We start from the raw sequence: 11,651 nt of genomic DNA, 5'->3' as shown, positions 1-11,651 counted from the left end.
TAACGCACGAGGAGCGTGTAATGAGCGACCAAGTAAGATACCCCTGGAAATCATTTACGTATGTTAACGTGTCACTAGCGCGCGACGAACGACTTGTAAACGTTAAGTGGGCGTGTTGAGCGTGTATCTAACGTTAGGTCGATAATTTGACGTTAGTCGCACGCTTTATGTGCGCTAGGGGTACGTTCAGCGGTCTTTGACAGGTCGCTAGTGAGTTGTTCACTGCAAAGCGAGCGATTGGTAACAACTAAGTAACGCTAGAGCAACGACTGGCTAACGATTATCGAACGCATCGAATGTTAGTAAATCGATCGAAGAACGTTATTTAACGTTTAACAGCGTTTAAAAATAAATGTTGAAGAATGATGGTCTCAAATGAGAATTTTTGTGCATGTTCAAAACTTTTTTTTGGATTAGCGTTCTCCGCCGATTCCCGACGATCAGCAACGATTACCGACGTTCACTAGCGTTCTCACGGCGCTTTTCTGGCGCTGTCCCAGCGACTTTGGGCGACTACCAACGTTTCCTCAAACGCCAGAGAACGCTAGCCAGAACGTCATGGTGTGACGGGCCCATTAGGTGGTAGCATATTAACGGGCATATTTTACTGACTGTCTTGATTTTTCTCGTCAACAGAGTGACAAATTGACATGAATAAATCAGTTGCATTATTCATAATAATGATGTTAGTCTCAACCATGCTGGTTTCGACAACCCTATCATACGGCGGCTCTGTCAAGAGCAATAGAAGAGTATACATGTTTGGCGAACCACCCAACGCAAGTCGTTGTTTCCGAAATCTGCCAAAACACAATGGTAACAGTATTAATTGCCTATTGATATTATTGTCATCTACTTAATGTTCCGTTTCCAAGACTTAAATATACAATATTCACGTGTTAATGACGAACGATGTTGTAATGTAAAATGAAGTAATAATTCATTAGGAAATAACATTTGGAAGCTGGTTTTCTCTTACAGTCTTGAACAGTTATAACAATGTCACAAGAGGTATTTGTAAACATACACTTGAGTACAGCCAATTCAGTTTGAACGAGTGTTAGGAAATGTAAAGCCACATTATAGTATGAAAGCAAACACAACTTAATTATAAAACTCAATAAGAATTGGTAACTTTTGCTGGATACATGTATTGTATTTTTGACGTACATTTTAGTGAATATACTTTAAATAATCAAGTATTTTTTTCGCTTACAGATGGAGTACCTAATACCTATTTTGTTGAGCTCTAAACAGGAAGAGACCCAAGACATACTGCGCCTATTATTAAAACAGTGTGACGTTTGTCGCTTGCATGTATAATTAATATCGAGGAAAAATATAAAATATGCAGAAGTGAACAGTCCTCAGGCCTTTGGTCATCGTTGAAATGACTGCGATATTTCTTGCAAAAACCTAGGGCGTTTGCCGATTTAGTATACTAACACATTATGCCTGAGGACTGTCAACACTCCAGAGTTCAAGTTGGATTGGTTGTACTTAAACAGTATGTTTACAAACACTGCTGGTCACAATCTGATTTCGCCACAATAATATTTATAAGTTGTGAACAACCGGCTTCTAAATGCAGTATTTCTAACATTTATCCAATTTTACATACAAAATGCCAATTAAATATGCCAATTAAATTATGCACAGTTACTATCGAGTTTTGGGTGATTCAAATAACGATTCCTTGCGATGAATGGTTTGCCGATCACAAAAGCCTTTTTTACATCACTGGTCTTGAGGCGGCCATATGCCAGGGAAGATGAAACCAGCATGGTTGTCACTAACATCATTATTAGGAACAATGCTACTGATTTGTTCATTTCAATGTGCCACTCTGTTGACGACACAGAATAATCGTTTTCTGCAAAAAAGAAGGTAAAGATTACATTATGAAAAACAACTCAATGGTAATGGCATTCACCGTTGTATTATAGGCGTATGCACATTTTAAACGTAATTGTTCCATGCATGTATATATCGAATTGCATTCCTTTGAAAAGGATGACCACCAGTCAACAATTATGAATTTGATGACGGCAAAATCCATGTACGTTTGATGTATGTGTGTAGAATTTTGCATTTTGAAAAGAAACAAAACAAAAACAAAGGTGCATCAATGTGTAACGCGTTTGAACATGTGTGACTAAAATCATGTCTCGAAGTGGTGATAACGTGTAATATTGATAAACCGTGGCCTTAAATTGAGTGTAAATCTGTCAACCATTAAAAAAACATGTTAGGAATATATACCAGACGTGTAATTGAATCATGCATCTTTAACAAGGTATATTTCTACTTGTCATTTTCTATTTTGCCAAGTAGTCTTATTTTCGTATTAAAAAGTTGGCTTTAATAAAAAAACTAGTTAGTATTTATAAAGTAAAGATTTATTTATTGTCAAAAAATAATAATATTTGACATTTCACGAACATGGGAATACATCAATACAAGCTTAAATTTAAGCATATCCAATAGGATATACAAAATAAACATTCCATGGGTTAAAGTTGCTTCCAATAGGAAAAAAATGCTTAAATTTAAGCTTCGCGAGAAAAAGTAAATATATGCGAAGGGAAGCATAATTTAAGCCTTGTTAAATTGTTGAATATAGCAGTTCAATGATACAGCACATATATATGTGTCGGGAGTTTTTAATTTAAGCTTCACAGGTAAAATGTAAAAACAAGCGAAATACAAATTGTCTAGTTAATCTGTTTTATGCATGTAAATGGCTGTAATTTGTCTAATTCTTACAGAAATCCGAAGTAAGGCCGTCGGAAAACGTAACAACGCATATATCAATACCAAGTTTAGTTGAACTAAAGGCTAGTATTTGCAACCAATTTCTAGTACATATTTTCTATGTTTTGTGAAATATAGATGGGAAATATCAAGCTTCAGCATCAACACTAAATGTGCTAACTTTAATTGAAATCGACGATTCACTTAAAAAATATGCTAGTGCCAATCATATCTTACAAGACAATTGCACATTAAGTTGGGGTATCACGCCCTACGTCTGTCTTATTTGGTTAATGAAATAACACAAAAAGAATTGCACTTATTTGGACTTACCTTTTCTTTGTGTGTACCATTGTAACCATTGTCCATTTTCCAAATGCTTGTCAGAGTTACTGTGAATATTATTATGTCAATGAAATTTGCAATTACGTTGAATACGTTTCTAACTTGCACAATTGCCCACTCTTTCATTGCAATTAGTTTTCACGTTCTGGTTTGCCGTTTGTTGTTTTTTCCCATTTTTTTCGATTACTTATAGCGAAAAAGGAGGACACTATGTGGTGAATTTATTGAACGATTGTTATGTATGTATTTATTACCCCGTTAAGTGTATATTATTTATCGCAAACACAGAGAAAATAACATGGAAGCAATGAATTTGATCTATCATCCTATATATATCAATTTGTATAGGATATACGTTTCACAAAAACACTAATGTAACAAACAGTTAAATTTATTACAATTTATTGTTCACTTTATAAGCGCAATATTACCAGTGAGAGCGAATTATCACCATATTTCATCAATTGTCATCGGATTTATGCGTGAAACAGCTGGTGTATGTCATAAAAAAACTGTTGGTACGTGAGCATGACGAATGGTATGATGTGTGTATGAATTGACCATGAACTGTGAACAAGAATGATCCAAGTGCCCCTAAGATTTGAAACAAAACTTCATGAACAAATAGCTACCATGCAGACGTGCAGTATTGCAGATTGTATGATGTGTGTACATATTCTAAGACAAAAGAAAGAACACAATAGTTAAAAGTGATGATAGAATAAATTCACGTTTAATACATATGTATCATAACAGAATGTCATAACCTCAAGCTCGGGCTGGCGATTGTAAGATGTGGAAGCTATAATGCGTGTATCGTGTGGTTGTATTGCCACTAGCAAATCCGTCACTATAATTTCTTTTCCCATTGTGAAACATGATTAAAGAAGCCATGTATCACATTGTCTTCCAATGAATTATATTATATTTTTTATTTTGGAAAGATATAAATTATTGCAGGCACGTAATCCGTGCAACCCTATTAACAAAACAGTAAAATATCTGTAGACCAGCCCGTCTAACTTACTGAAAGAAAACATTCTTGGATTTCAGCCAAACTAAATACCTTCAGGGAACGATTACATGTTCTCTGTCACTCGACAGCAACCTGAATTCGATATGTCTTCCTTCTTAACATATTTTGGATCGTTTTGATATAAAAAATATATTTTAAACTTTACGTGATTGATTGCGTGTTCTAACCACTCACTCGGATAGTGATATGATCGAAATCGATCTTCTATTACTTTCTTGTGACAATCTGGAAATAATCTGAACAAATTACCCGCTCGATCGGTTTAATTTAGTTAATTATTTTATTTACCTATTTTACTTTGCATGGGAACGTTATTTGGGATATTCGTGTTGTACTGTTTTATGGTTTGATATTTGTAGTTTCTTTGAATTAGGTCTTTCGCTCTGAGCAGGCCTCAAACCCAATGCCATTCCAAACTAATTTTGTTTTACCTCGATGGCTGTTGTGTGGTTTATTTTGCACACTACTGATAGTTAACTGAAAATGAGTTAAGTGGAAATGGAATAGAAGGGAAACCTTGATTCTACCCCTAAGCGTTTGTATTGGGTGGATTTTCTTTTCACCGTGTGTGCTACTTTCTCTTTTCATTGTGTTATTGTGAGTGTTGAATGATGTGTTTTTGAGTGTCATGACATTACCTAGTTCCAACCACACGGCCGTGTTGCAACAATATATCTGTTCTAGTTTTATAGAAGAACTTTCCCAAATAAAAGAAATTCTGAAATTTATAAACATAAGAGGTTGTCACTAAACCACGTACTTTCACACTCAAGCAAGAGAATAGACATGTTGGTGAACTAGCCTTGAATTGCGAGTGTTTTATTGTTTGCAGTCTGTAAAATACAAGTTTTCTTCACAAATAAAAAAAATTAAAAAAAAAGAACTGCAGACCTCACTTCTTTATATTTTTGAGTGGGCCAGTCAAGTTTCCACATACAAAAATACACATAATATTTCTATTTAATTTAAGTTATTTTATTTTATAATATTGTCACTGAATTCACTAAAATAAAGTTACCATTTACAAATTAATGTGTTGGACACTATATAATCTTAATATTTCACAATCCTTATATTTGAATCTGTTTCAAGACATTTAAAAACATTATTTTAAAAGCATAACAATACAACGACTAGATTTGGTGTCACAGTTTGCTCCCAATTCATATTGGAATATTGCCAGCAATAATTAATAAAGCTTGTTCAGAATACCATTTATTCCCGAAAATCATACTCAGTGGCTAGTTCTCAGCATCTACGTACAACGAGCTTAGCCAATAGATGCACCTGACTCATCAAACTTTGGACCAACCACTCATTCTAAATATTGTTGTGTGAGGGCGCTATTTACTAATGAGAGAAATCTTTTAAAAGAATATATATATATATATATATATATATATATATATATATATATGGTCTATTTAATATAGAAGAACCTTCCCAAATAAAAGAAATTCTACTTTCACACTCACGCAAGAGAAGAGACATGTTGGTGAACTAGCCTTGAAACACCATTTTTTCACAAATTAAAAAAAAACTGCAGACCTCACAGCATTATATTTTGGAGGGAACCAGTTAAGTTTCCACATACAAAAATACACATAATATTGCTATTTAATTTAATTTATTTTATAATATTTTCACTGAATCTAAGTTACGATATACAAATTAATTTTACAATCCATATCCTTATATTTAAATCTGTTATCAAATTATTTTAGAAGCATATTAAGTACAACGACTAGATTTGGTGTCTCAAATTGCTCTTAATTCATATTGGAATATTGCCAGCAATAATTAATAAAGCCTGTTCAGTATACCATTTATTCCCGACATCATATTCAATGGCTAGTTCGCAGTATCTACAACAGTAATAAATAAACAGACATCAGACATAAAACACCGCCATATATTTTGATTGGGATCATACCATTTCAAGCTGCAGGGTGTTTAAACAATGACTCAGCACACAATAAACACATTTTCCACCCACCACACAAATTTTAGCCATAATTGAAAAACCAAGAAAGCAACAAATATCAGGCTGCATCATGAAAACAACGAGATAGCACATTACAGACAGTCATTACAAACATGAAATCGTCCACCCCTCCCAGTACACCCTACAGCATTAATGGTTTATATATTCATTTGCATCTATGTACAACACGCTCAGAAAATAGATGTACCTGACCCATCAGAATTATTGTTGATTGGGGGAGCTATTTACTAATGAAAAAGATCTTTTAAAAGAATTACACAGATATGTATATAGTATTTTATTAAATCACTGAATACATCATCCTCAAGTTAATATTAAGGTACCATGTACAGGAGTAATTAGAAACCTGTTTTTGAGAAATGGCGCATTTAACATATTTGTGATCAGAAAAAATACATGAAGTAAGCGTATTATTGACCTAAAAGCTCTCCAGCTGAGACCGACTGTCACATTTGACCAATGTGAAATGTTTGCTTTACCATAAAAATGAAGAAATGATGCACTTATCAACTGCGCAATACAACTATTTAGACAGTGAGTCCCTGAGGCGGATTGTATCTCATTATGCTACAGTGGGCATGAACGCAAACATAACAACAACAAAGAACAAAAGAGTACTTCTGGTTGATGTCATCTAAAGAGCGCCATCTAGCAGGTTATCGCCATCTTTGGTTAGTTGGTTTACCTCCGAAGATCCGTACTATTTCTGATTGTTTTGACTGATATATCGTCGAACATCGATTTGTCAAAGGTAAGGTATATCCTATTTTGCTCTGATACAACGTCAATATAATTGTGAAGGCAAATTGGGACAGACAAAACGTTATGTAAGTTTTTCAGGCAACAAGTTCCATCGTCACAGTCTGTTGCCTCACGTAACTCTTATTATTGAGTTACTCAGTGCATTGTACATGATTTCATTCGTTTAACACAAGCTTAAATACATAAACGACACTATACATGCCATAATAACCCAAAAGGTGCACACATTAAGGCTTATAATTTGTATTGCATATTCTTATAGTGATCATACACCACGGATCGCTCTTTACTTTGGAAGTCATATTATTTCATTTTGCCAATGTATTGTCATTGCAGGTGAGACAAATGGCACACATGTTTGGACAAATGCCAACATTTGAGTAGAGTGTGTTTGTGTGTGCATTTGTGCGTGATCTGTATTACCCGTGGAAATTCCCCGAGGAAATAAAATGCAAATTATTTCAGTGTATTGTGTAAGGTCATCGCGGGCAGTAGTTGCCAAGATATCGGAATGTCTCGGTACTTGTGTTCTATTTTTGTACCAATAATACATAGTGTATATTATTCGAAAGTGAAAATAAAACGGGCCATGTTGTCTAAATCTACGGTGCTGCGACATAGTATCAATAAACTATGTTAGGCAACATTTATATTAAGAACCCACTAAATCAGGCTGACTACAGTTTTCGAATTTTATTGTTGCACTCTCGATGGTACAATGTATCAACTATTCTGTCCACCAGTTGCGTCAACAGTAGATAAGTCATTCCCCAAACGCAAAAACTACACTTTTTCCCCAAAGTTGCAATGTGAGTGATTCGTTGTATTTTCACAGTTCTTTTCACATATTTTTTCGATATTCCAACAGCATCGTTGGCATTGACAGCATGTTAACTTCTGTAGTTCTTTTTTTATTTTGATAAAACTTGTTATTTTTGGCTGCATGAGTAATGGGATTTACACATTTCAATATGAATAAACGTAAAACGTAGGCTAAGTTTGGTATAAACAACTAACAATAAAAGATGACAAAAGGTTGAGGCGGTCAGGCTCAGGTAGAGGGACGTTTTCCCCGACACCTGTAAAATTGTGATATGTGTTTCTGGACTTGAACCGGATGCCTGTTTTCCTTGTGTTCTGCTAATGCTTTGTCTATCGCATCTAAAGAATGAAGGGGGTAATGCTATCCTGAATGTTCCAAATACAAGTGATAGTAATACGTAGTTATGTAGTTATTTTAAAATAGATTTCAAATTGGTAATTAAAGTTATTGTTAATTGGTTAATTAAAAATTGTTAAACATGTTATTGTTGACCAACATAATTTTACGTTGCTAGAAAGTACTAATCTTTGGGATAATATACATAAAGAGGAAATTGGAGAAGCAGGTTTAGTAATAAAGAACTTCTTATTTTCTCCCTGATTTGTAGGAAAATGTTTCTCAACTTGACTATTTACATTTTGTAGTTTCAAGCAGTGTTCAAGATGGCTACCCCCATATAATATCGGTGAAATAATCGCATTTATCATATTATCACTTGTACGCCAGCTGACTGTGGTTATTTCCAGGCTTGAACCGGGGGCTCAAATTACTCAGGGCAATCCAGACATGTACCAGGCTGCGTAAAAAGCATTATATGTCCCCTACTGCAATATAGACTTGCCCAGAGTGGACGCGGTCACAAGGCGGAGCCCGCGAGATGCGAAAGCCAATCGTTTAGTCAAAACCCAAGCAGTTAGCCAATTCGCTAGCAAGTTAGCAAATTGGCTGCCGCAATACTTCCGAGACTTGCTGTAACATTCTCGCAACTGTGAAGTCCTTCCAGTCTGTTATTCTTGTTTCGTTTGCAGAGCACATCACAGTATACGTGAGTGAAAAAAAAACTAAATCACTAATACACATGTGCATTGTACGTACACGACTAGTGTACATGCAAATTAGAGTGTTTGAAGATTTGTGCTTCGTTCATGAGAAATCAATAACACTAAAAATTACATCTTCTCGTCCATATTGTAATTTTAAACTCAAGTTTTGCCTACTCGTCCCAGAAGAGAGCTAAAAGTGATTAGTGCCGTGTCCCAACAAAATTATGTGCATGTATATAATTATGGGATTTCATATTTCCCAGAAAAGGGTGACTTTACGTGGAATGAAAATATTGCCAAAACGTTGTCTTATCTGCGATTCGGCGCCATTGTGCCCATTACCAAATTGTCTATTTTGAAATAAGATAAATTTAAATGCACATACAACTTCTATTACGAAAGATCGCCGGTGTTTCGATCATCTGCAATGTTTAATCGCCCTTATGGCTGTATTTGTCTCATGCCCGCGTAAATTTCGTCGGCATAAAAAAATACAAAACAGATGTGAAAACGGGTCGCTGGATGCAACCGAGACTGAGTCACAATAGAAAAGCTGTAAACGACCTCAGTCCTAAGAGAACTGAAACTGAAAAAAATGGTCTGGGAAGAAACCAATACCGGGTAAAGTCTTCACACTGACCTAAGGTATTCGATACGCCTTTATTACTGTCCCATTTTAAAACGGTGCGAAATAAGAACGGTGTTGTGCGGTCTATCTCAAAAGATTGCATACTATACAACGTGCTTGCAAATTTCTGTAGTTATGTTTAATCACAACCTATATTCTATTTACATGTTCAAGACTTCATCAAGATTGTTCATTTGATCAGTTCATTTGTACTGACAGATAAATACCTGAGCGTTGGTTTGTAATCGACACTTTCCCCCTGGTCACGTGTTCGAATGTAAGTTGTGAATTGAAGCGTATCGATGACGTATCCAATTAGAAAGTAAACAATCACGAGACAAGCACAAAAGAATGTGAAATTCAATCGTGGCATGATTACATTCTGTAGCTCCATTGTATCTTGGGAGTTATGAACTTTACTAGACAAAGCAACCATAGATTTGTATCAGAGGTCAAACACTTGGAATCATGGGGTGGCTGGAAGAGCTTGATTTATGAATTTTGTCGTTGTTTGAACATTCTTCTTGAACTGAAACGTGCAAGTATATTTTCCCTTCAGTGGCTTGTATGCACCTTTTTTGTCTCGGTGTCCAGCATGCAGTTTTTAACAAAACCTCAGCCCATACCGATGATTTAAAGTTGTCTACCCCTTATGACCACAAGGCTGTGTTTCATACAACTGCATTACGGCTGGTTATGTATTGTATATCAATTCAGTTCATTTTGGGGGATTTTTCTTCTACATCGCCCCATTTTCCCAATCTTGCTTATATTTACTAACAGTTTATATTTGAACAGGCGGGGAAACTGTCATTTTCGATGTGAAATCACACATTTTATTACTGCGACTGTGAAAAAAACGCGCGTGATGACGGGAAAATCATTCTGTTTAGAATGACCTAATTACAGGTATGTACTAGTATTTCCAAAGCTGCATAATATGTGACTTTCCTCACCCCAGTAACCCCGTACCTCGTTGTACATACAGTAAATAAGATGTACCGGGCCGTTCGATGTTTGCTATTGTCCACCATATGTGAGGCGTTTAGTCAATTGAAAATTTCGCCACCGAAATTAACTGACGGCCTACATATCGGAGAGTTTGCAAATCTGCAAACAGGCATAGTTATATATTCAACAGTTGTAGTGACATCAACTCTATGGCTTTGCATTCGGTAATACACAGAATTACAGAATAGAACTCGAGAGGGAGACATTCACATTGTGAATATGTGAAAACTGGTTTTCGTAACAAGTGCCACCAGATTACGGTTGGTCCATTTGATTTTTGAGAGGGGTCAGAACTAAAAAAAAAATTGTGAAGTAAAGGGTTCTTCAAAAAAAAATTGTTGCTTCACCAGTGTAAAAAAAATATTTGTCACTATATTACTTAGGAAAAAAGATTTTTCCATCAGCTGTTTCATCTCTGAACACAGTAGATTCACTTGAATTACTGTGTCATAAGAATATGCCAATTCTTCCTGCCAAGCTAAGGGGGCACAGAGTACGAGAAGAAACTAGGTCATATATAAATGTATGTTAATGAATCCGGTTTGTGGATTAATTAATAGCAGAGAGAAAATTAATATCTGCATTTCAATATTAGTTTCAAAAACAATTTCACTCTGCACCCAACTCACCTACCATCTCATTCTCACCACCCACCTCACTTTCACCAACCATTCCACTCTCACCACCTACCTCACTCACACCTACCATCTCATTTTTACCACCCACCTCACTTTCACCAACCACTCCACTATCACCACCCACCTCACTCACACCTACTAACTCATTCTCACCACCCATCTCACTCACACCTACCATCTCATTTTTACCACCCACCTCACTTTCAGCAATCACTCCACTATCACCACCCACCTCACTCACACCTACTATCTCATTCTCACCACCTACCTCACTTTCACCAACCATTCCACTATCACCACCCATCTCACTGACACCTACCATCTCATTCTTACCACCCATCTCACTTTCACTAACCATTCCACTATCACCACCAACCTCACTCGCACCTACTAACTCATTCTCAGCACCCATCTCACTCACAGCTACCATCTCATTCTCACCACCTACCTCACATTCACCAACAATTCCACAATCACCACCCATCTCACGCACACCTACTATCTCATTCTCACAACCCATCGCACTCTCATCTACCATCTCATTCTCACCACCTACCTCACATTCACCAACCATTCCACTCTCACCACCCATCCTACTCACACCTA

At 36.0% G+C, this 11,651-nt stretch overlaps 1 protein-coding gene across 5 annotated transcripts in view; it reads left to right on the top strand.

Moving 5' to 3' along the window:
- Positions 1–6,787: 6,787 nt before the first annotated feature.
- The window catches only part of LOC102809077 (transient receptor potential cation channel subfamily M member 3-like), a 38,592-nt gene continuing 33,728 nt past the window's right edge, over positions 6,788–11,651 (top strand). For all 5 annotated transcript variants that reach the window (XM_085501123.1, XM_085501122.1, XM_085501124.1 and 2 more), the window contains exon 1: positions 6,788–6,891. The gene's annotated coding sequence lies outside the window, so the exon portion shown is untranslated. The remainder of the gene's footprint in view (positions 6,892–11,651) is intronic.

The sequence above is a fragment of the Saccoglossus kowalevskii genome, chromosome 7 (genome assembly GCF_978046115.1).
Source record: "Saccoglossus kowalevskii chromosome 7, keSacKowa6.1, whole genome shotgun sequence".
Lineage (NCBI taxonomy): Eukaryota > Metazoa > Hemichordata > Enteropneusta > Harrimaniidae > Saccoglossus > Saccoglossus kowalevskii.
Note: the sequence above shows the minus strand (reverse complement) of the source record. Positions and strands in the feature narration are given on the sequence as shown.